At 43.3% G+C, this 26,945-nt stretch overlaps 1 protein-coding gene across 6 annotated transcripts in view; it reads left to right on the top strand.

The window, feature by feature from the left end:
• The window catches only part of pacs2 (phosphofurin acidic cluster sorting protein 2), a 348,015-nt gene that overhangs the window by 127,040 nt on the left and 194,030 nt on the right, over window positions 1–26,945 (top strand). The window contains exons 1-2 of one of the 6 annotated variants that reach the window (XM_068039607.1): window positions 12,953–13,011; window positions 15,304–15,375. The exons of 4 other annotated variants lie outside the window; for them this stretch is intronic. The gene's annotated coding sequence lies outside the window, so the exon portion shown is untranslated. Of the gene's footprint in view, window positions 1–12,952; window positions 13,012–15,303; window positions 15,376–26,945 lie in introns of those variants that run through there. One more of the 6 variants, XM_068039608.1, reaches the window with a different exon arrangement.

Below are 26,945 nucleotides of genomic sequence, written 5' to 3'. Positions count from 1 at the left end.
CTATGTATAAATGCAGGTTCTTACTGTCTGCATATGCCAGGGCGAAACATTGCACTACAGTTAGTAATGCTTTAATGTTGCACAGTGATCAACGTGCTTCTCATGTGATGCCCTTTTTCATCAATTTACTGCGCTTACCACAACTGGTGACAAATCTCAAATCAGTAGTATTTATTGCATAGTTTAACATGCTCTCCCCAGGCACAACCCAAGTTTGAAAGAACAACATCCATAATTGTACTGTGGATGGTTACTTCACACTTCAATTGGATATAGTACAAAAGACTCGCATGCTCACCATTGTGCTTCGTTAAAATCCTAGCAACAGCTGTGTTGCAGTGCCAGTTCATTCCATGTGATACCCCAAGTTGTTAGACTTTTCTCTTATTATTCCATCGATTTGAATACCCTTTTCTTCCCATGACCACCTTGAGTGGTTAGCTTGTTCCTATTCTTTCTATTTTAAAACATTAGTACTGGAAGTTGTAATTGCTGCTGTAAATCATTTTTCTTTCAGAACATTGTCTTCTTTTTAGCCCAACAGCTCAACTGGCTTCTGCAAGAGTGGAGAATGCCTTTCCATGCTGTTGCTACAGGGTTGCTTCGACCCCTGAATCCTTGTATTGTTAGATTCATCACTAACAGGATCAACATTTTGAACTTTCAAGGTTGCTGCCTGGATTTTGTTTGAAAGGCATTCTTCCATCATAACATCAATGCTGCACTCCAACATGTTGCCTGTCTTGTCCATCCCTGGGGTCATCCCAGCTATTTGAAGTTTGTATGCAGGATGGTGGTGGGGGAGGGGGGGGGGGGGTGGCGGAGGGTGGGTAGTCGGGTAGTCTTTATCTTGTTGCCATTGTCTCAAGCAATTGGTCTCTAACCATTCCAGAGCACTGTAGAATGCTGGGCTTGTGGAAATTTTGTATACCACTCCTTAGGTTTCTCTTTGTGTATGTTTCACTGGTCACTATTGGGTCCATTAGCCAATAGAATGATGGTTGGCATTTTGGGCTGCTTCAAATGACAGCCTGCAGAAAGATATGTCTTCAGCATCATCAAAGGCTCAGGACATTTCTACTGACAGACAATTATCGATGTCAAATAGTCTTAAGAAGTTGCCCGTGAATTAAACCTGCATTCCAGTTTCAGTCATTGCAGCTGCAGTGAGGTAAATAATGACATGGGAAAAGTGGCTACGTGTGATGAATTCACTTGAGTGCTTGTCCATGGAGGGGAGTTGACCTTCTTTTGCTGAAATGTGCACGTGTTTCATTGTGGTACTAGAATCCCTGTGGAAAGACGTCCAAACTATGTCCAGTGGGCTACATGGAGACCCTGAGTCCTGGTGTGCCAGCCCCAAAGCCAAAAGTGGCTTGGTCTTAATTGTGCATATGTATCTTATTTAATGGTTTTGAATTTTATGGCCTGAAGGTTTGCAAAGCGCTATTCCTAGTCCTATTGCCTACACCTGGTGGATAAATCCTAAATCAGAACACTAAGATTTGTTAGTATCAGCAACATGGGATGCACGATTTCAACTTTATATATGGACCCAAGGCACTATGTTATACATGTATACAGCCTAGAAAGACAAAAAGCTTGGAATGCCTCCCCTAATGATTGTTTGTACAGGCTCCTCTTCTAATTGAGCACAGTTCTCATACTGCAAAAGTGTTGCACATATCCACTGTCAGATAAAGGGAATGTTTTAGTCACTATAGGGGCGTCCTTGTCAAGATCCTCAACTGTGTTTACATTGAAGACTCAAGATATTATCTGAACGCTATACCCCAGAGTAGAGATGTTTGATAAATAACACTTCAAACCTACCAAAGCGTTGAAAAGAATTCTGATCCAGCTCCTTTGATAGTAGAGTGGGTAAATGCACTGCAGAGCAGAACAAATTAGGAAAGTCTGAGTTTTAATTCCAATATATCTGAGCTATCTAATCTCAGTCAAGGCAGCAGTGTAGATGCTACAATGTGGCTTCAGTGGCCCTGAACTACGGAGAGGGAAAATCAGTCCCTCTCCCTGCAGAAGAGTGCATGTATATGTGAATGGTGGGCAAGGATAGGATTGGTAATTGCTGTGATACCCCATAATGCAAATATCTGCCAACACTCGTCGTCTAGGCTCAAACATGAAGGGTGGCCATTAGGACGGTTTGTGGTGGGTGTTTGGTCTCCATAGTGACCCACGTCCACTGGGTTTAGGGAGAGGGAGGAACTGAAGGAAATCAGTATTAGTAGAGAAATGGTGTTGGGGAAATTGATGCAATTGAAGGCTGATAAATCCCCAGGGCCTGATAATCTACATCGCAGAGTACTTAAGGAAGTGGCCCTAGAAATAGTGGATGCATTGGTGGTCATCTTCCAAGATTCTATAGACGCTGGAACAGTTCCTACAGTTTGGAGGGTAGCTAATGTAACCCCACTATTTAAAAAGGGAGGTTGAGAGAAAACAGGGAATTACAGACCAGTCAGCCTGATGTCGCTAGTGGGGAAAATTCTAGCGTCCATATCAAAGATTTTATAGGAGAGCACTTGGAGAACAGTGGTAGAATCGGACAAGTCACCATGGATTTACGAAAGGGAAATCATGCTTGACAAATATACTAGAATTCTTCGAGGATGTAACTAGTAGAGTTGAAGAGGGGGAGCCAATGGATGTAGTTTATTTGGACTTTCAGAAGGTTTTCGACAAAGTCCCACATAAGAGATTAGCATGAAAAATTAAAGCGCATGGGATTGGGGGTAGTGTATTGTGGTGGATAGAAAATTGGTGCTAGGACCCCAGCTATTCACAATATTAATGATTTAGATGAGGGAACTAAATGTAATATCTCCAAATTTGCAGATGAGACAAAACTGGGTGGGAGGGTGAGTTGTGAGGAGGATGCAGAGAGGCTTCAGGGTGATTTGGACAAGTTGAGTGAGTGGACAAATGCATGGCAGATGCAATATAATGTGGATAAATGTGAGGTTATCCACTTTGGTAGCAAAAACAGGAAGGCAGATTATTATCTGGCTATAAACTGAGAGAGGGGAATATGCAACGAGACCTGGGTGTTCTCGTACACCAGTCGCTGAAGATAAGCATGCAGGTGCAACAGGTGGTAAAAAAGGCAAATGGTATGTTGGCCTTCATAGCAAGAGGATTCGAGTACAGGAGCAGGGATGTCTTGCTGCAGTTATACAGGGCCTTGGTGAGGCCACACCTGGAACATTGTGTGCAGTTTTGGTTTCCTTATTTGAGGAATGATGTTCTTGCTATATAGGGAGTGCAGCGAAGGTTTACCAGACTGATTCCTTGGATGGCGGGACTGACGTATGAGGAGAGATTGAGTCGGTTAGGATTATATTCGCTGGGGTTTAGGAGAGTGAGGGGGGATCTCATAGAAACCGATAAAATTCTAACAGGACTTGACAGGGTAGATGCAGGAAGGATGTTCCCAATGGTGGGGGAGTCCAGAACCAGGGGTCATAGTCTAAGGATAGGGGGTAAACCTTTCAGGACTATGATGAGGAGAAATATAGCTCTTGGTGCTAAAGGGATCAAAGGATATGGGGAGAAAGCAGGAACCGGTTACTGAGTTGGATGATCAGCCATGATCATAATGAATGACGGAGCAGTCTCGAAGAGCCGAATGGCCTACTCCTGCTCCTATTTTCTATGTTTCTGTAAGTCAGCATCTCTAAGAGAGGAGGGAAAAGAAATTTGAATTGGTTTTGCTATACGACAGTCACTTTCAATCACTTCTCTTGTCATTGTGAGGAAGGTAAATATAAAGACTTGCATTTATATAGCGCCTTTCATAACCTTTGGATGTCCTAAAGCGCCTTACAGCCAATGAAATACTTTTGAAATGTAGTCACTGTTGTAATGTAGAAAATGCAGAAGCCAATTTGCAAACAGCAAGCTCCCACAAAATGCAATGGAATAATGAGATAATATGTTGTCGTGATTTTGGTTGAGAGATATTTACTGGGACACTGGGGTGAACTCGCATGCTATTATTCAAAATGGTATAATGAGATGATTTATGTACACCTGATGCCAGATGGATACGTGGGTTAACATTTCATCTGAAGAATGACACCTCTGACTATGCAACACTCCCTCAGTACTACACTGAAGTGTTAACCTGGATTACGTGATCAAATCTGAATAGGACTTGAACCGCGAGTGCTATCACTGAGCCATGGTTGATACTTCAAATTTGGCACATACATGAAAGGACTAAATTTCAGAAACACTTTGTGGTTAATGACTGCCTCATTTCCTTCATTTTGGGCTTCAATAATTTCTCCAAGCTGGTCCTTGTGATGTAATCATTGTTGCCCAGAGGTTAAGTATACCAATCATTCTTCGAACTTTATTTTCAAAAAGCACCTGACCGATTCTTGTTAAATATTACAGTAGAATGTATATAAATTTATTAAAATTGCCCTGTAAATGGTTATAGCTGAATTAGAGTGTCTGTTACTCTGGTAGGCAAAGAATGAACAGGGAAAGTGAGGGGATTGAAAGATATTCAGAGTTCTATTCTTTTCCATCTGTCTCTATATGTATTTGTGCGGTCTATAATTCAGTGTATCAGGCCTGTGTCCTCAGTACCTTGCTCTACGGCAGCGAGGCCTGGACAACGTATGCCAGCCAAGAGCGACGTCTCAATTCATTCCATCTTCGCTGCCTTCGGAGAATACTTGGCATCAGGTGGCAGGACTATATCTCCAACACAGAAGTCCTTGAAGCGGCCAACATCCCCAGCTTATACACACTACTGAGTCAGCGGCGCTTGAGATGGCTTGGCCATGTGAGCCGCATGGAAGATGGCAGGATCCCCAAAGACACATTGTACAGCGAGCTCGCCACTGGTATCAGACCCACCGGCCGTCCATGTCTCCGTTATAAAGACGTCTGCAAACGCGACATGAAATCGTGTGACATTGATCACAAGTCGTGGGAGTCAGTTGCCAGCATTCGCCAGAGCTGGCGGGCAGCCATAAAGACAGGGCTAAATTGTGGCGAGTCGAAGAGACTTAGTAGTTGGCAGGAAAAAAGACAGAGGCGCAAGGGGAGAGCCAACTGTGCAACAGCCCCAACAAACAAATTTCTCTGCAGCACCTGTGGAAGAGCCTGTCACTCCAGAATTGGCCTTTATAGCCACTCCAGGCGCTGCTTCACAAACCACTGACCACCTCCAGGCGCGTATCCATTGTCTCTCGAGATAAGGAGGCCCAAAAGAATAATTCAGTGCAGTCCACACTATTGTCTTCTATCAGTTTTTGCCAAAAACCAATTCCTGTATAATTTACAGCCTGTTTCTGATGGCTGGTAAAGTGCCCTGCATGTTCTGAAATATTGTATCAGATATCTGCATAAATGCTTACACCTTGCACATTTTAAGGTTTTGTTTGGAAATGTATGCCTTTGCACAGCACTGTAATGTTGCAGTGACATTCCAGTATCAGTCAGCAATTTGGGGATGGCACAATGCCTGCTGTAGGGGAGGTCAGAGATGTTTGTCTACACTGTGACGGCGGTCTCAAGTGTACAGAATGGAAGAGCAAAGCCTCCGTGAGCTGTATGCAAAACAAGGCAAGACTGCAGTAGATTCTGACTTGAGATATTGATGAAAAGGTGGATTCATTTGTGCAAGCGGAATCAATTCTATTATTAACAAGTGTGCAACGTAAACTCAACTCTTCAGTTCACCAACTTTAATTAATGGAATTATTGTTATATCTGGTCATTATTGCAGATTTAGAGCTGGTGAAAAGTTGGGGTATCCTGAAATGAGTATATGGGGGAAAAAACACAGGTGATGTAGAAGATTTTGTACATCAATGGGTTATGTGTTATGCTGTGCAAGGTGGAACATATTCTCTTCTTTGGCCTCCTTGTCTCAAGAGACAATGGGTAAGTGCCTGGAGGTGGTCAGTGGTTTGTGAAGCAGCGCCTGGAGTGGCTACAAAGGCCAATTCTAGAGCGACAGACTCTTCCACAGGTGCTGCAAATAAAATTGGTTGTCAGGGCTGTTACACAGTTGGCTCTCCCCTTGCGCTTCTGTCTTTTTTCCTGCCAACTGCTAAGTCTATTTGACTCGCCACACTTTAGCCCCGCCTTTATGGCTGCCCGCCAGCTCTGGTGATCGCTGGCAACTGACTCCCACGACTTGTGATCAAAGTCACAGGACTTCATGTCGCGTTTGTAGACGTCTTTAAAGCGGAGACATGGGCGGCCGGTGGGTCTGATACCAGTGATGAGCTCGCTGTACAATGTGTCCTTGGGGATCCTGCCATCTTCCATGCGGCTCACATGGCCAAGCCATCTCAAGCGCTGCTGGCTCAGTAGGGTGTATATGCTGGGGATGTTGTCCGCCTCGAGGACTTCTGTGTTGGAGATACGGTCCTGCCACCTGATGCCAAGGATTCTCTGGAGGCAGCGAAGATGGAATGAATTGAGACGTCGCTCTTGGCTGGCATACGTTGTCCAGGCCTCGCTGCCGTAGAGCAAGGTACTGAGGACACAGGCTTGATACACTCAGACTTTTGTGTTCCGTGTCAGTGCGCCATTTTCCCACACTCTCTTGGCCAGTCTGGACATAGCAGTGGAAGCCTTTCCCACGAGCTTGTTGATTTCTGCATCAAGAGACAGGTTACTGGTGATAGTTGAGCCTAGGTAGGTGAATTCTTGAACCACTTCCAGAGCGTGGTCACCAATATTGATGGATGGAGCATTTCTGATGTCCTGTCCCATGATGTTCGTTTTCTTGAGGCTGATGGTTAGGCCAAATTCGTTGCAGGCAGCCGCAATCCTGTCGATGAGACTCTGCAGGCACTCTTCAGTGTGAGATGTTAATGCAGCATTGTCAGCCAAGAGGAGTTCCCTGATGAGGACTTTTTCCGTACTCTGGTCTTTGCTCTTAGACGGGCAAGGTTGAACAACCTGCCACCAGATCTTGTGTGGAGGAAAATTCCTTCTTCTGAAGACTTGAACGCATGTGAGAGCAGCAGGGAGAAGAAGATCCCAAACAGTGTGGGTGCGAGAACGCAGCCCTGTTTCACGCCACTCAGGATAGGAAAGGGGTCTGATGAGACGCTGCTATGCTGAATTGTGCCTTTCATATTGTCATGGAATGAGAGACGCCATCTATGACTCAGCAATGTCCACCTATGGCAAACGTGTGAAGCGGAATGTTGACTGGTTTCAATCTCACTTTGAAGAGCTGGAACCTGTCATAGCCACTAAGCGCTTTGCACTTCTGGAGTACAAGAAAGCCCCCAGCGAGTTAACATCCGTAGCACTTAAAGCAGCCAGAAGTGCTGCACAAAGAACAGCCAGGCACTGCGCAAATGACTACTGGCAACATCTATGCAGTCATATTCAGCTGGCCTCAGACACCGGAAACATCAGACGGATGTATGATGGCATTTAGAGAACTTTTGGGCCAACCATCAAGAAGATCGCCTCCCTCAAATCTAAATCAGGGGACACAATCACTGACCAAAGCAAGCAAATGGACCGCTGGGTGGAGCACTACGTAGAACTATACTCCAGGGAAAATGTTGTCACTGAGATCGCCCTCAATGCAGCCCAGTCTCTGCCAGTCATGGATGAGCTGGACGTACAACCATCAAAATCGGAACTCAGTGATGCCATTGATTCTCCAGCCAGCGGAAAAGCCCCTGGGAAGGACGGCATTACCCCTGAAATAATCAAGAGTGCCAAGCCTGCTATACTCTCAGCACTCTATGAACTGCTTTGCCTGTGCTGGGACGAGGGAGCAGTACCACAGGACATGCGCGATGCCAATATCATCACCCTCTATAAGAACAAGGGTGACCGCGGTGACTGCAACAACTACCGTGGAATCTCCCTGCTCAGCATAGTGGAGAAAGTCTTCACTTGAGTCATTTTAAATAGGCTCCAGAAGCTGGCTGAGCATGTCTACCCTGAGGCACAGGTGTGGCTTTCGAGCAGAGAGATCCACCATTGACATGCTGTTCTCCCTTCGCCAGCTACAGGAGAAATGCCGTGAACAACAGATGCCCCTCTACATTGCTTTCATTGATCTCACCAAAGCCTTTGACCTAGTCAGCAGACGTGGTCTCTTCAGACTACTAGAAATGATCGGATGTCCACCAAAGCTACTAAGTATCATCACCTCATTCCATGACAATATGAAAGGAACATATTCTAGTAACACAGTTTCTATATGGTGAGTTCCTAATCTTAGTACCTGTTCTTAGGAGGGGATAATGAGGGAATCATGCAATTTTTTTTTAAAGAAGTGAAACCTTGAGTTCAAATTCAACTGATGCTAAGTTCAATTTTTTGTGGAGGATCTGCTTTTTAAAAGAAAAGACGAAACAAGCAAAGCAACAAACTTCAGATGCTGGAAATGTGAAATAAAAACAGAAAATGATAAACTGACAGGTCATTGACCTGAAACATTAGTCTGGATATTAAGTTGGGCATGTATGGGTGGGTGGGAAACCAGAAAGTACAGATCTCCTGAAACTGCAGGAGATCTTCAATTTTTTTCTGCAGGTTTTCTGGCCACAACCAGCCTGATTGACAGGCTGGCAGCCTTTCGGGTATGTAGGAAATCCTGCAGCCCAAGGCTGCAGTTGAACCGGGCTGAGAGCAGGTAGTTGTAATGGTGGCTTGGGAGAGATCTTGGGAGGTAGTGATCGGGGAGGTGGGCACGGCGAGGTGGCATTGGTGGCTGGTGGTGAGGAAGCAGTTAGGAGCCAAGGAAAGAAGGAATGGTCCAGTGGTTACCTGATCATTGTGGGGGTGGTGGGGGGGGTGTGCAGATATTAGTCAGATGGGACATCGGGTGGTCAGGGGCTCTGATGGTGGGGTGTTCGAGGGGCGGGGAGTCGTTGGTAGGGGTTACCATTGACCCAAAACTTAACTGGAGCAGCCATATAAATACTGTGGCTGCAAGAGCAGGTCAGAGTCAGGAAATCTGCAGCAAGTAACTCACCTGCTGACTCCCCAAAGTCTTTCCACCATTTACAAGGCACAAGTCAGGAGTGTGAAGGAATACTCTCCACTTGCCTGGATGAGTGCAGCTCCAACAACACTGAAGAAACTTGGCATCATCCAGGACAAAGAAGCCCACTTGATCAGCACCCCATTCACTACTTTAAACATTCAGTCCCTCCATCACCAGGGCATCAGTGTATAATGCCAACAAGATGCACTGCAGCAACTCCTTCAGCTGCATCTTCCAAATGTGTGACCTCTATCAGCTAGAAGGGCAACGGCAGCAGGTGCATGGGAACTTCACTACCTGCAAGTCACACACCATCCTGACTTGGAACGATGTTGCTGTTCCTTTGCTGTGGCTGGGTCAGAATCCTGGAATTCTCTCCCTGACAGCATTGTGGGTGTACCTACACCACATGGACTGCGGTGGTGAACCATGACTGTTGTGAGCAATTATGGATGGGCATTAAAGGCTGGCCTTGCCAGGGACACTCACATCCCATGAACCAATAAATAAAACAAACAAAGCAGACAGATTGAGAGGAGGTTAACTGGGCAACTTGTTGGGCCTGGAGGAAGCACGCCTGCTCCTTCTGGTCTACAGGCAGTGCTGTAAAGGCACTTACATTACGGATTCAGCCCTTCTTACCTCCTTTCACCTGCCGGGTTTTCCAAGGCTTGGGATACCTGGCCAACTGTTGTTAAAATGAAGGCACGCAAACTCGTGAAAATACTTAAATGATCAACCTGCCTATTTTGAGTTGCCAGCTCCTCACCCTGCCTCCATTAAAACTAGAAGTGGGCAGATTGGGTTCCTGTTTCAGATTTTTATCTTTTAACATCCCTCTGAATCAAATCCACCCATTTTTGAGGGGTTAGAGTTCCTCCCATTAACTCCACAGACGATGCCTTACTTACTGAGTCTTTCTAGCATTTTCTGTTTTTAATTAACTTGCAATTATTTGGTTCATGGTAAGGTTTACAATTTCCCAGTTATTCAGAAATGTTTTTGGGTCCCATTTGCTTCATGTTCACTGCAAGGCTCATCTATTCTGGCCCTTGATATCGACTCTGTATGGACCTCAATGTAAAATAATTTGTCACGTCACCTTTTATAAACTCAGTTGTAACAAATGGTTGTAGAGCCTTATCTCAAACCACTGACAGGTGCAATTCCATTGGAATGTTGTGACTGATGCTGTAATTTTAATATGAGTAACACAATCTCATTTTAAAAAATTAAAATTTTATTTTGATAAATGTAAACAAAATAAGGATATTCAGAAGGATTTAACTTCCAAATTTCTCCATCAATTGTTTCAATAAAGGGAGTTCAAGCCCAAAATTCTGATGAGGGGTTGAGATAATGAAGGACTGATCAGAGGCCTAAACTGACTGAAGAAGCACAAGTATCTCCAGCCGTACAATTCTCTCAAACTCGAAGTGCTTAGACATAATCAAACTCCCACAGTTACGAAGCTAGCGAATTATCCCCAACTCATCTGTTATGAGACACAAAGACCATTTCTGAATTCCTGAAATGCAACGTGATAAATATTTGGCCAAATCACTGAAACTGATTCTTAATTCTATAAACTTAATTCCAGATTTTGAGCCTGGCAAATGACGGCTTGTTCTAAAAGTCAGGAGCTTGTTGTTCAGAGTCGTTAATTGTGTTATCTGGAGCAAAATGTTCCCTTATTTTTGATGCAAAAATGTCTTGTAGTTACCAGAGATGATTCCATGTTTGGACATTCAAATAAAATCTAGGAATGAAACATAACATTTGAAAGATTGGCATCAGCATGCCTGTGTCTGCCTGCTGTAGTCTCTTCAGTTTCTTGATATAAAGTTTATCATAACTTTTTTTTTAAGGAGGGATAGTGCTGTATTATTGCTTTTGAGTGATGTCCCTTTAAGGTCTTAGTATGCTAATGAGCCAAGTACCAGAACACAGTCATGTGACTACAAGCCAGAGTCACTCTACAAATCTAACACCCAGAGTAAGGTTCTGTAAATAGTTAACTCTATTGTATATAATAGTCTAGCTATAATAAGACTGTTAGAGATCTTCAGCATAATTGGACTCCACGCATCTCATTTATGTTGCATCAGACAACATAAAGAAGTCATTATATGGTGGCAGCTGTGATGAGAAGACAAAATCTGAAATTGAAGACCACAGGGAAAACTGCTCTGTAAACGACTATTCCAACTGCCACTAGAGAGAAAGTTCAAAAAAACTACTGGCTCAAACAGTGAAAAAAGCAGACAATACCTTAAGCTGTAGAAGACAGAACGACAGGCTGCAAGTAAATCGGTGAGTCATTGTGCCGACGTCGAGGGATACTGCTTTAAAAAACAAAACCTTTGAAGCCCTTCAAAAGATCGGTTTTTTTTTCAAAAGCTCCAGATAGAAATTAAACATGGAAGACCCGACTCCTTTCCCGAGCTGATGGAGTTCGGCACCATTAGGAGGCATTCATTAGGAAAAAACGCGGGAAAAGCACAATCTTTGCAGAACCTCATCCACGGAGCCAAAGTTTAAAATAACCCATTAAACCACTCGAGCATGAATAAGAGCTTCCATTCATGAAGGCACAGTAAAAAAAAACGCATAACACCACTCTAGGTGAACAACATAAACAAACCCTGGCAAAAAAAAACTGTTGAACTGCCTATTTAACAGCTGTGTAAATAGAACAGGCTTAAGTGCTGGAAGCAAGATAAACACACAAACACCTGCTGCTGTCAATCAAAGCCGCCTGTCTAAATAACAGTTTCTTAAAGGGGAAATAGTACAGAGAACAAGTCTTAAAGCAAGTGTTAAGTAAAAGACCAGCAGGAAGATGGATACCAAATTTCCCAGCATGAATTGGAAAACCATGGATATCCTATCTGCGTTCCAACTGTTACGACCCAGTGAGAAACAGGTCTGGGGTTCCCTTTCAGCCTTCACCTGGTCTTACCATAACAGGGTTTAATTTTAAACACACCGTGTTTTTAGCTTCCCCTTTGTAAATCCTTGTTTACCGTTTTCCAATTATAAGGCAAAGAAACCAGCACAAACAGGCTTTCTTAGGTTTAAAGAAGAAAAGTTTAAATTTATTAAACTTCAACTCTAATTCAATTGATGCCTATGGATACATGCTGCGCCCTACGCTAGCATGCATATGTGATACACACATGCAAATAGAGACAGAAAAGAGCAGAAGAAAAATAAAGTGGAAAAGTTTGAGGCAATATCTGAAGAGTTGTTGCTACGGTTCTTCAAGTTCATTGTAGACTCCTCGATTGTAGGTAGATCTTGCTTTTCGTTTGGGCCCAGCATTCTTCTTAAACCTTGTTCACTGGAGGAGACTTCTTTCCTGGGGTTATGTGTCTTCAGTGGATTCAGAAACTTGTGAGAAAGAGATGGGAGCAGACAGGAGAGAGATCTCAGGCCAGGAGCAAACAGACTTTCTGCCCAAACTGTTTGTACAAATTCAAAAAACTCAAATTGCCCAGCAGGTTAGTCATGTGACTAGCTGGTTTGACCATGTCCGTTTGTGTATTAGCAGTCAACCTGGAATGCGAGCTCCCCCACCTTCAACGTCTGGTGATCAAAAGTCCATTGTGGGTTGAATGTCAGGGAATGGCTGCTTTGTCCTTCCAAACTCTATGTTTAATATGCAAATGTCTTTTCCAGCCACGGCCAATCTGTTTAACAAGACTTCACTCTACTAACAGTTTAAAATCAATGTTCATGACGAGATTTATGTGCCTCATTCTTGGCAGGTGGGAGCCTTGCATGACAATATGCTAATGAGCCACGTAACAGGACACCGTCATGTGACAAGTCAGAGTCACTGCGACTATAACACCTAGAGGCAGGTTCTGTAAGTAGTTAACTCTGTACTGTATATAATAGTCCAGCTTTAATAAACCTGTTAGAGATCATCAGTGTGACTGGACTCCATGCATCTCATTTATGCTGCATCAGACAACATAAAGAACTCATTACAGGTAGTGCTTTCTTTTTAAAAAAAAAAATTGTGCTGGCAATGGCATTTCTATCAAACGTGAACATTATTTCAGTGCACTAAAAGACAACTTTCTGCAGCTTTAAGTGGCTGCTCCTCATTGCAGATGAGCTGAGACCCCCTTGTCTCTCATTTTAAGAATGGCACTTTCTGTGCTCTTGTGTTTGTAGTTTTTTTTCCATGTTAATTCCGCTCCCCCGCCACCTCCATTCCACCAATGCTGTTGGCTCTTCCCTGCGGTACAGTTCCATGGGTCCCAGTTCTACTTTGTCTGATAGGCTATTCATTTGTGAGACTGTGTGTGTTAACAGGATATTTAACATTAGGGAGGGCATTATAGCCAAGCTGAATACTGGCCTTGCTTGATGCAAGCATACACACACACTCATTCCACGCACACTGACGTACGGACACAAACACAAGCACACACTAACATACGCACAAACGTACGTGCACTTCTTCATGCACACACTTATTCATGCACAGTAACAGGCCAACGCTAAATACATGCACACGCGTATACAGACTTTTAGCAGGAATCAAGGGCTAACGATACCGTTTTCTTTTTCTATTTTCTGTAATAATTGAACTGTGATCTTAGTGGTCTGCATGACCTGGATTACAACATAGCTTTGTAATTTTTCTGACTACTCAGATTCGTGATTGCACTAGATTGCATCCACTTTGAAAAAGGAGGAAGGAGGATTATAACAATGCCAACTAATCTTCTGAGGGCTGAAATTGGGATCTTCCTTGAGTTTTTGACATAGTTTCAGACTTAGATGCTGCACAAGACAACTGATGCTTGGGGATTAGTTCTAAAATAGAAACGTCTTTCCATCATTTAATTAAATGTCAGCCTTGGCTCAGTTGGTAGCATTCTCACCACTGGGGTAGAAAGTGGGAGTTCAATCCTCACTCCAGAGACTTGAATACAGAGACTAGTTCATGATAGTTGGAATCTTGGATGTTTGTTTTTTGTGGTGCAGTGCATTAAATTGCGTTAGAGCATTCAAAGCTTTATGTCAACTTGAAAAATTCAGTTTTTATGCATATTTGGCAATTGGCTTGGAGAAGTTACTGAGCAAGACAGTGTAAGGGAACTAACTGAATTAACATGCACCTAACGTTAAGCTGAATCATCTGAATTTTGTCATTTGATCTGTCATTTGTTCAACTCTCAGATCAATTTTCTTTTTGCTTATCAAGACGAAGGATGTTTGTTGAGAAATAGAATGCTGTAGTCACCCAGTGTTAGCATTAAGGACTCTCATGTCAGGTATAGCACAACTAGATGTAGTCTCTAATCTCCTTAAACCTCAGAAGAACACCCACAGTTGTCTGAGGCGTAGTATTTTGGGCAAGACATTGAACTTAGACCTGTCTGCCCTTTCAGGTGCATGTAAAAGATCTCACATTTCTAAGAACAGCAGGGGTGTTCTCAGCATCCTGGCTGATGTTTATTCTGTGTGCAAATTGGCTGCTAAATTTTATATACGAACATACGAATTAGGAGCAGGAGTAGGCCACTCGGCCCTTCGAGCCTGCTCCGCCATTCAATAAGTTCATGGCTGAGCTGATTACTCCACATTTCCACCTACCCCCGATAACCTTCCACCCCTTTGCTTATCAAGAATCTATCATCTCTACCTTAAATATATTCAAAGATTCTGCTTCCACCACCTTTTGAGGAAGAGAATTCCAAAGAATCACGACCCTCTAAGAGAAAACATTTCTCCTCATCTCTGTCTTAAATGGGCAACCCCTTATTTTTAAACAGTGACCCGTAGTTCTAGATTCTCCCACAAGGGGAAACATCCTTTCCCCATCCACCCTGTCAAGACCCCTCAGGATCTTGTATGTTTCAATCAAGTTGCCTCTTACTCTTCCAAATTCCAGTGGATACAAGCCTAGCCTGTCCAATCTTTCCTCATAAGACAGTCGGCCCATTCCAGGTATTAGTCTAGTAGACCTTCTCTGTACTGCCTCCAACGCATTTACATCCTTCCTTAAGGAGACCAGTACTGTATACAGTACTCCAGATTTGGTCTCACCAATGCCATGTATAGCTGAAGCATAACCTCCCTACTTTTGTATTCAATTCCCCTTGCGATTAACAATAACATTCTATTAGGTTTCCTAATTACGTGCTGGACCTGCGTACTAACCTTTTGTGACTCGTGTACTAGGACACCCAGATCCCTCTGCATCTCAGAGCTCTGCAGTCTCTCACAATTAGATAATGTGCTGCTTTTTTTATTCTTCCTTACAACAGTGACTACACTTTGAAAGTACTTCATTTGATGTAAAGTGTTTTGGGACATCCTGAGGAGGTGAAAGAGGCTATGTAAGTGCAAGTCTTTATTTTGTCACGAGGTACTAGGTATTCCCTGAGCTCGGAGTGCGATTGCACTCATGAATTATGAATAGATTTGTGATGCCCAGTGGGAACTAGATTGAGACTGCACAAACTCATTTTACAAAATAAATAGTGTTGTGGGATCTTTCACATCCACCTGAAAGGTCAAGTGGCTATCTGCTCCCATGGCAGTCCGTGCAGGCAGTGTAACCCCAAGGACCTAGATACAGGACTGCAAGAAATTTAAGGACCTCTTACAAGGTCAGTGAATTCATTTTCAAATGCCATATTCTTAAACTTGAACCACTAGCCTGAGATGCTGCTCGAATTACCACCTCATCTTTCGTCACCTACCAACAATCTCTATCGATCACAACCCATACTTTACATTCAGAGCTTCACCTTATCCTTGCACACTTGGCACTGCTGCAAGCCTCACCCACATCTCACAGCTTGCACACACCATCAGCCGTTAAACTGTGACAGGCACATCACCCAAACCTATTGTACTATTTTCCCTCACACACTGCCCTTTTTCTGGCACATACCCGGAGGCAGGAGCACCACACTGACATGGGACAGGCACAGCTGCACATCCTCTCACCATGGAGGAAATGGTGCTTGCCATCATTAGAGGGGCCACAACTGAAACCATTGAAGATGACAGTACGCTCATACCTAATTGTCCCCATATCCCACAATTTCTTGTGGTTTACAATATGCACATGGTTTAAGGATTCCCGACTTGCTTTCATCCCTCCCCTCACCACACCCTACCATTGTGCCTTTCTTCTTTCAGATGCCCAAGAGCTGCAACCTGACCAGGCAGTGGCACAAATGCAAGAATTAGTCGAGGAAGAGGAAATTGATGATTAGGGGTGGCTTAGCTATGAGACTGGGCCACGGAGATGGCGGAGGTGGGAAGTGGGGAAATCAGCATTAAAAGTTTCCACACCGTTTTAAAAATTGCATTGCACTGAATTACTAATAGAAATGGCAAAATCATTGTTATTTTAAAAAAAAGTATAGTATCTTCAGTGTTCAAGTATGTTTGACTTATTCAGTCATTTTGGGATCACAGTCTTTCCTTGATGTTACTTGAGATTTCCCTGGACTTGGACGAAGTGAGCAACAATGCATTACTGAGTGCAGTGCAATAATTGGCTGGATTTTAAATCTGTAAGTCAAGTCTAAAATTGGCCTACAGTATGTGTCCTGATATAGTGATGATGTTTGGTGTCTTCCAATGGCACATAGGAGCAGGAGTAGACCATTCAGTTCATCGAGCCTGCTCCACCATTCAGTCCGATTGTGGCTGATCATCTACTTCAATACCTTTTTCCCGCACTATCCTCATATCCCCTTGTGTCATTTGTATTTAGAAATCTGTCAATCTCTGCTTTAAACATACTCAATGACTGAGCTTCCACAGCCCTCTGGAGTAGAGAATTTCAAAGATTCACAACCCTCTGAGTAAAGAAATTTCTCCTCATCCCTGTCCTAAGTGGCTTCCCCCTTATTTTGAAATTGTGTCCCCTGGTTCTAGACTCCCCAGCCAAGGGAATCATCTTAGCTGCATCTACCCTGTCTATCCCTTTAAATATTTTGTAGGTTTCAATGAGATCATCTCTCATTCTTCGAAACTCTAGAGAATACAGGCCCAGTTTCCCCAATCTCTGTTCATAGGGCAGTCCCGCCATCCCAGGAACAAGTCTGGTGAACCTTGGTTCCCTCTATGGCAATAATATCATTCCTAAGGTAGGTGGACCAAAATTGCACACAGTATTCCAGGTGCGGTCTAACTAAGATTCTATACAATTGAAGCAAGACTTCACAACTCCTGTACTCATCCTTTTGCAATAAAGGCTAACAAACCATTAGCCTTCTTAATTGCTTGTTGCACCTCCATGTTAGCTTTCAATGACTTATTGACAAGGACACCCAGGTCCCTTTGTACATCTACACTTTCTAATCTCTGACCATTTAAGAGATATTCTGCACATCTATTCATCCTACCAAAGTGGATAACCTCACATTTTCCCACATTATATTCCACCTGCCACGTTCTTACCCACTCACTAAGTCTGTCCAAATTCTCTTGAAGCCACTTTGCAACTTCCTCACAACACACATTCCCACCTGGTTTTGTGTCATCTGCGAACTTGGAAATGCTACATTTGGTCCCCACATCTAAATCATTGATGTATATTGTGAACAGCTGGGGCCCAAGCACTGACCCCTGCGGTTCCCCACTCATCACAGCCTGCCAAAGCGAGAATGACCCGTTTATTCCGACTCTCTGTTTTCTGCCTGTTAACCAATCCTTAAACCATGCCTGTCGATTACCTCCTATCCCATGTGCTTTAATTTTGCTAACCAACCTCCTGTGGTGGACGTTATCAAAGGCCTTTTGAAAATCCAAGTATACCATGTCCACCAACTCCCCTTTATCAATTCTGTTAGTAACATCCTCAAAAAACTCCAACTAGGTTCGTCAAACATGATTTCCCGTTCATAAATCCATGTTGACTATGCCCAATCAGATCATTATTAGCCAAGTGTCCATTTATCACATCCTTTAGAATAGATTGTAGCATTTTCTCAATGACTAATGTAAGGCTAATAGGTCTGTAATTCCCTGTTTTCTCTCTCCCTCCCTTCTTAAATAGTGGGTTGACATTTGCTACCTTCCAATCTGCAGGAACCACTCCAGAATCTATAGAATTTTGGAAGATGATCGCCAATGCATCCACTATCCCCATAGCTGTAAGGACATTGTCCCTTTTTGGTCACTTTTCTGCAGCTCCTTGAGCCTGTAGAGTTATTTGGCTGTAGTCAACTTAACTGGGCTGGTCAGCTGTGATTAAAATTTCGTGGAATGTGAATTGAAAAATACCGTGGGTTGTTCAAATTCCTCCTTCTGAACCACTTGCAGAATCGTTGTAGGCGAGGAGAAGAATCTAAATAAATTTATTCACCTCCAGCATTGCTTCACTCTTGAGCTTTAATGAAAATTCAGACTGACAGGGCATTTATCACATGTCAGTTACTCCAGGTAATGATGACAAAAGTGTCCCTTTTAATTCTGTCCTTAGCAGCAAAATTTGGGGCCTTTTCATAAAAGTTAATTGAAAGGATGTTGCCATTTCTCCAATCATGCAACGAGTTATATTTTTATTTCATGGACAATGACAGAAATTTCATAGTACTTGCATTGGGGCACAGAATGTCCTGCTCCAACCAAAGCACTTGAACAGTTAGAAATGTGCTGTTAAAATGGGATTTTTTGGGCTGCGACTGAAAATTGAGCATAATTTAGGATAACTTTTTAAAGTCTTTATTAATCTGTATCTATTTGCTTTGCTCCATAACAGTTTTGACAGATCCGTGCCTTTGTTACTTCTAGACATGACTATTCCAACCTTCTCCTGGCCAGCCTCCCATCTTCCACCCTTCACAAACTTGAGTTCATCCCAAACTCTGCTGCCCATATCCTTCTTGCAACACGTCCTGTTCACCCATCACCCCTGTGCTCGCTGACCTACAATGACTCTGTCTGGCAACACCTCAAATTAAAAATTCAAATCCCTCCGTGTCCTCATCATTCCCTATCTCTGTAATCTCCTTCAACCCTCCATGATTGCACTTCTCCAATTCTGGCCACTTGTCGTATCCCTGTTTTAGTTGTTCGACCGTTGGTGGCCATGCCTTTCAGCTGTCGAGGTGCCAAACTCTAGAGTTCTCTAAAGCTCTTTGCCTCGCCACCTCTCTCTTTTCCTTTAAGATGCTTTTTATAACCTGCCACTTTGACCAAGCTTTGGCCATCTTCCCTAAATTATTCTTATGTGGTTCAGTGTTGGATTTTGTTTGATAACGTTTCTGAGAAGCACCTTGGGATATTTGACAATGTTAAAGATGCTATGTAAATGCAAACTGTTGTTGAGATATTTGCAAAACAGAGAGGTAATTGCATTACAGAGCAGATGCTATAGTTTTTAATGACTTGAGGGCACATACTTTCTCTTTTCTGCTCACTGCGGGCATTGTTTGAGGTCAAGAAATGGTTGGTTGGCATCCTTCCATCAAGAAAGATGATAGACATGCAGTAAACAATTCATTTAGGTGGAGTGTCTTCTCTTGATGCACCTTTGCTGATGGCTGTTAAGGCCAATCCTTGAGAGGCAGGTTCTGCCACAAGTGCTGCATGGGAAGCTGCCAAGTGACGCTGTAAGTTGTTACTGACATTGGCGTCTTTTGCCAAGCTGCTGTAGCAACTGGTCGTTGTGGTATGCACACCAGTCCACAGGATGTGTCGCCATTTCAGCTCTTTCGCCAGCTAGTGACTCCCAGGTGCGATAGTTGACATTTAGGGCCTTCATGTCACACTTGCAAGCATTCTCGAAGCAGAGTTGTAGGTGCCTCACTGCTCGTCTGGCCATGGCTACCTCACCATTCAAATGGTCCTTGGGTATGCGACCGTCTTCCATCCTGCGAACGGTGTCCGATCCACCGAAGCCACCTCTGTTTGATTAGTGCCAACACACTTGGGAGCTCAGCCTTTGAGAGGACTACAGCATTTGTGCTTTTGTCCTGCCAGGAGATACCCATAATGCGCTGCAGACAGCGAAGATGGAAATTATTGAGCTTTTTTGTCCTGGTGCCTATATGTTGCCCATGTTTTACAGCCATACAGCAAGATGCTGAGAACACAGGCCTTATAAACCATCAGCTTGGACCTAAGAGTCAGCTTGGTGTTATCCCATGCGCATTTCACAAGTTGGCCAAAGTGGTAACTGCTTTCCCGATGCATGTATCAACTTCTGCATCAAGGAACAGATTGTCTTTCACTGTGGACCCTAGTTAGCAAAATTTGCTAACCACTTCCAGTGGGATGTTATTTAGCATAATCAGGGATGGAGATGCAACACCTTGTCCCATGACCACTGTTTTCTTGACGCTTATACTCAAGGAGAACAAGTTATAGGCATGGGAGAGACAGTCCATGAGTCTTTGTAGCTGAGTTTCCGTGTGACCGACTAAGGCAGCATAATCAGCGGAGGAGTTCTCTGATCAGGACGCGATGCGTTTTTGTCTTCGCTTTAAGCCTTGATAGATTGCAGAGCTTGCCATCTGACCTTGTGTGCAAGTAGACTCCTTCCATATCTGCAGGGATGTTGAAGGTCAGGAGCATGGAGAAGATGATGTTAACAGAGTGGGGGCTAGGACACACCCCTGTTTCACTCCATTCTTCACTCCGAAACTGTCAGAAGTGGAGCCCTCAAACTGTAAGTAGAATGCATGTTGTCATGGAAGGAGCAGATCAGACTGAGGAGCTTCAGTGGACAGCCAACTTTTTCCAAAATCTTGTAGAGCCCTGTTCCACTGACTGTCGAATGCCTCAGTGAGATCTACGAAAGTAAGGTAAAGGGGTATACTCTGTTCCTACACTTCTGTTGTAGCTGGCGAACGGAGAAGATCATATATGCGGTAGATCTGCCAGCACAGAAACTGCATTGTGCTTCCAGGTACGCTCAGTTTGCAAGTAAGTGGAGTCTTTTATGTATGACCCTAGCAAAGGCCTTCCCTGTGTTAATTTATATAGCTATTGCGAGAGCTTGAGAATTTACTGAAGGAGGTGATTGAAGGGATATAGACCAAGAAGGAGAAAGAGAATGATGATAGACAACTTGAAATTGAAAATGGGAGGCTCCTACGAGGAACTGAAGAGGAAAGCGCAAGACCGCGAGGCGTGGAGAAATGAGTAGCGGATCTGCCCTTGGGCAGATCACTACAACTAAGCGAGAGATTGTACCTAGACACCTCTAGCAGTGATGCTGATTGGATTATTCAGGAGTGAGTAATGGTGATGGAATGAGTAATCGTGGCATGAAACCTATCTGCTTGTAACTGCAATGTCAAAACTGGAGTACATTCACATTGAATACTGGATACACGTGAATGTTTTTAAGGAAGTAATGCCATCACAGGGTTCAAAAACCCCTCTTTCAGACTGTAGTGTCCGAATCCAGCAATGGAATTACTGTTTTGAATTGCTCCAGAATTTCTGTTGTTTCCTTACTGTAAGCTGGCTGGATGTTCCACACTTTCTTGTGCATTGAGTATCCTGATTGTTTTGGGAGAAGTTGGTGTCCTGGTTTTAATTCACTGTGATACAGCAGTTGTGTTTTTTGTTCTTTATATGTTACATTGACTTGTGATATGGCATATTCAATCATGGACATTTTTCAATATTTTATGTACATGTAATTTTTGAGTTTAAGTTCTCTTTACTGGATGATTAACATTGTACAGTTCAATAAAATTGGGGCTCAGCGCACCAAAGGGATAGGGTACAGATCGGTTAGCAAGACCCTTTGGTTGCGATTTATATTCCATGAGTGAGATGTTCTGATATCTTATGAGTAATAAAAGCTTTAGCTAATGTAAGTGCTATATCTGCCATGCCTTATGGATCTTCATAATGTACATGGTATAAAAATGTGAAGGATTCTGAAAAGGATCAGTTTTATGTTGCACTGTATTGTAGTCTGGAATCAAATGATTTTTCCAACGATAACTTGTTCCCTAATCAGACAGTGAAGTCATCTCAGTGAAGTGGAAAGTAATTCCTGGGAATTATGCCATCTAAGTCATAATTTGTGCAAGTGCATGAAGTAAGTCTTCACAGGACTGCTATCTAGTTTGTGTGGCTTCTGATGTTCATGCATACCTGGGACATGCACTCTGAGTCAGAGAGAGCAGGCAGCTTGTGAACAGGTTATCAATTCTGTTAAATTCTTTTAAACATTGAAAAATGTTTTTGAATGATTTTTGGAGCCACTGATTTACATTATATTGCATATTTATTGCATAAAATTCTGGGATTGTTATTCATGGTTCAGGAATCTAATTCCACAATTCCATCCATTTGTTTCTGTGAAAACTGTAAATTGGTGGCCTCAGCAATTATATGTAATGGTTTAAAACCATCATTCAACACTTCAGAGGAAGTCTCAAGGACATGATATGCTGGCACACAAGCAATGGCTCGAATTTAAGGACTTAACGCATAACTTGCAGCAGGTATACAGTCTTTTAAGGTGCAAAAAGCCCACACAAAAGGGGTTAAAGAGTGTTAGATCAAAGGAAGAGACTTATGATGTTGCCAAAAAGAATAGTAAACCTAAGGTAAAAGAAAAATACTGCAGATGCTGGAAATCTGAAATAAAAACAAGAAATGCTGGAAATACTCAGCAGGTTTCCCGCCCAGAACTGGAAAACTTATCAACATTGCTTCTAATTACCACGCTTCTCTCACTTTTACACAGTCCATCTCTGACCCTCGACTTGTCTGTCTCCATCTCTGGAGATAGGCTGTCTACTAATATCCATTATAAGCCCACCGACTCCCACAGCTACCTCGACTACACTTCTTCACACCCTGTCTACTGGAAGTACTCCATTCAATTCTCCAAGTTTTTCCGTCTCCGACGCATCTGCTTGATGATGCAACCTTCCATGACAGCTTCTGATATGTCTCCCCTCTTCCTCAATCGAGGATTCCCCCCCCCCTCCCCCACTGTGGTTGACAGGGCCCTCAAAACTCATCTTCCCGTCCCCTCCCCTGTTAGCATTCCGAAGGGATTGTTCCCTCCGCAACACCCTGGTCCACTCCTCCATTACCCCCAACACCTCGTCCCCATCCCACGGCACCTTCCCCTGCAATCGTAGGAGTTGCAATACCTGCCCATTTACCCCCTCACTATGCAAGGCCCCATACACTCTTTTCAGGTGAAGCAGCAATTTACTTGTACTTCTTTCAATTTAGTATACTGTATTCGCTGCTTACAATGTGGTCTCCTCTACACTGGGTGACTGCTTTGCGGAACACCTCCGCTCAGTCCGAAAGCATGACCCCAAGCTTCTGGTTGCTGGCCATTTCGACCCCTGCTCTCATGCCCACATCTCTGTCCTGGGATTGCTGCAGTGTTCCAGTGAACATCAACGCAAGCTCAAGGAACAGCACTTCGTTTACTGATTAGGCACGCTACAGCCTGCCAGACTGAACATTGAGTTCAATCATTTCAGAGCATGACGGGCCCCCCTTTTTATTTTTATTTTTAGTTATTTTTTTCTTTTTCTTTATTTTTTGTGTGTTTATTTTATTTTACTTTGTTTAATTTGTTTCTACTGTGCCTACCCACTTTTTTTTTCATGTTTGTGCTTTGGGCCAAGCTGTTCAGTTTTCTGTCAATTAACGCCCTCTCTGTACTAACGCTTTGTCTTTCACCACACCATTAACATACCGTTTGCCTTTGCTCCATGACCTTCTGGTCAGTTATTCTCTGTGACCTTGTCCTATCAACACCTTCTCTTTTGTTACCTCTTGCCCCATCCCCACTTTATTTGCTTAAAACCTATTACATTTCTAGCCTCTGTCAGTTCTGATGAAGGGCCACTGACCTGAAACGTTAACTCTGCTTCTGTCCCCACAGATGCTGCCAGACCTGCTGAGTATTTCCAGCATTTCTTGTTTTTATTGTAGTAAATCTAAGCATTGGGAGGATTTTTAGAATTCAACTAAGGAAGACCAAGAACTTGGTAAGGAACGAGAATGAGAGTAGACTAATGAGAGACATAAAAAAGATTGTAAATGTTTCTATAGGTATGTAAATAGGAAGAGATTAGTGAAAGTAAATGTGGGCACAGTAGAGGAAGAGACAGGTGAAATTATAATGGGGAAAAAGGAAATGGCAGATATTAAACAAATACTTCACGGTAGAAAACACAAACATTCTGGAGATAATGGGTAATCAAGGGTTTAGCAAGAATGAGGAACTTAAAGAAATCAGTATAAGAAATAGTGCTGGAGAATTAGTGGTACTAAATGGCGACAGATCTCCTGGACTTGACAACCTGCATCCTAGAGTTTTAAAAGAGGTAGTTGCAGAGATAGTGGATGCATTGGTTTTGATCTTGAGGAATTCCTTAGATACTAGAACAGTTCCCAATAAATGGAAAGTAGCAAACTTAACCCTGCTTTGGGGGATGAGAGAAAATGGGGAACCAAAGGCCAGTTTGCCTACTAATTTGCCTACTACTGTTGTTAGGCTATCTGTTATTCGGGACATGATAACAGGGCACCTAGAAAATAATACGATTAAGCAGAGTCAACATGGATTTATGAAAGGAAAATCATGCTTGACATATCTGTTAGTTTCTTGAGGATGTAATTACTACAAAGGATAAGGGGGAACCATTGGATATAGTGTATTTAGTTTTTCAAAAAGCATTTGATAAGGTCCCTTACAATCAGAAACAGGGAAATTTATTATGGGGAATAAAGAAATGGCTGACCAACTAAATGCATACTTTGGTTCTGTCTTCACAAAGGAGGACACAAATATCATGCCAGAAATGTTGGGGAACACAGGGCTTAGTGAGAGAGAGGAACTGAAGGAAATCAGTATTAGAAAAGAAATGGTGTTGAGGAAATTGATGGGCTTGAAGGCCGATAAATCCCCAGGGCATGACTGTATGCATTCCAGAATACTTAAGGAAGTGGCCCTAGAAATAATGGATGCATTGGTGGTCAGCTTGCAATATTCTATAGACTCTGGAACAGTTCCTACAGATTGGAGGGTAGCTAATGTAACCCCAGTATTTAAAAAGGGAGGTAGAGAGAAAGCAGGGAATTATCGACCAGTCAGCCTGATGTCGGTGGTGGGGAAAATTCTCGAGTCCGTTATCAAAGATTTTATAGCAGAGCACTTGGAAAACAGTGGTAGAATTGGACAGTCAGCATGGGTTTACGAAAGGGAAATCGTGCTTGACAAATCTACTAGAATTCTTCAAGGATGTAACCAGTAGAGTTGATGAGGGGGAGCCAGTGGATGTGGTTTATTTGGACTTTCAGAAGGCTTTTGACAAAGTCCAACATAAGAGATTAGCATGTAAAATTAAAGTGCATGGGATTGGGGGTAGTGTATTGCGATGGATAGAAAATTGGTTGGCAGACAGGAAACAAAGAGTAGGGATAAATGGGTCTTTTTCCGAATGGCAGGCAGTGACTAGTGGGGTACTGCAAAGATTGGTGCTAGGACCCCAGCTATTCACAATATTTATTAATGATTTAGATGAAGGAACGAAATGTAATATCTCCAAATTTGCAGATGACACAAAACCGGGTGCGAGGGTGAGTTGTGAGGAGGATGCAGAGAGGCTTCAGGGTGACTTGGACAAATTGAGTGAGTGGGCTACTGCATGGCAGGTGCAGTATAATGTGAATAAATGTGAGGTTATCCACTTTGGTAGCAAAAACAGGAAGGCAGATTATTATCTGAATGGCTATAAACTGAGAGAGGGGAATATGCAACGAGACCTGGGTGTTCTCGTACACCAGTCGCTGAAGGTAAGCATGCAGGTGCAACAGGTGATAAAAAAGGCAAATGGTATGTTGACCTTCATAGCGAGAGCGTTCAAGTACAGAAGCAGGGATGTCTTGCTGCAATTATACAGGGCCTTGGTGAGGCCACACCTGGAATATTGTGTGCAGTTTTGGTCTCCTTATCTGAGGAAGGATGCTCTTGCTATTGAGGGAGTGCAACGAAGGTTTACCAGACTGATTCCTGGGAGGGCGGGACTGACGTATGAGGAGAGATTGAGTCGGTTAGGGTAAATTCGCTGGAGTTCAGAAGATTGAGGGAGGATCTCATAGAAACCTATAAAATTCTAACAGGACTTGACAGGGTAGATGCAGGAAGGATGTTCCCGATGGTGGGGGAGTCCAGAACCAGGGGTCATAGTCTAAGGATACAGGGTAAACCTTTCAGGACTGAGATGAGGAGAAATTTCTTCACCCAGAGAGTGGTGAGCCTGTGGAATTCGTGACCACAGAAAGCAGTTGAGGCCAAAACATTGTATGTTTTCAAAAAGGAGTTAGATATAGCTCTTGGGTCTAAAGGGATCAAAGGGCATGGGGCGAAAGCAGGAACAGGTTACTGAGTTGAATGATCAGCCATGATCATAGAAACATAGAAAATAGGAGCTGGAGTAGGCCATTTGGCCCTACGAGCCAGCTCCACCACTCATTATGATATATCCCTGCTCCTGTAGTCGAATCCTCTCGCTGAGAAGGCCAACATACCATTTGCCGTTTTTACCACCTGTTGGAGCTGCATACTTGCCTTCAGTGACTGGTGTACGAGAACACCCAGGTCTCGTTGATTATTCCCCTCTCTCAGTTTATAGCCGTTCAGATAATAGTCTGCCTTCCTGTCTTTGCTACCAAAGTGGATAACCTCACGTTTATCCACATTATACTGCATCTGTCATGCATTTGCCCACTCATTCAACTTGTCCAAATCATCCTGATGCCTCTCTGCACTCTCCTCACAACTCACCCTCCCACCCATCTGCAGATTTGGAGATATTACATTTCGTTCCCTCATCTAAATCATTAATATATATTGTAAATAGCTGGGGTCCTAGCACCGATCCCTGCGGTACCCCACTAGTCACTGCCTGCCATTCGGAAAAAGACCCATTTGTCCTTACTC

Source organism: Heterodontus francisci, chromosome 9 (assembly GCF_036365525.1).
Source record: "Heterodontus francisci isolate sHetFra1 chromosome 9, sHetFra1.hap1, whole genome shotgun sequence".
Lineage (NCBI taxonomy): Eukaryota > Metazoa > Chordata > Chondrichthyes > Heterodontiformes > Heterodontidae > Heterodontus > Heterodontus francisci.
This window is presented reverse-complemented; position numbering and strand designations above follow the sequence as displayed.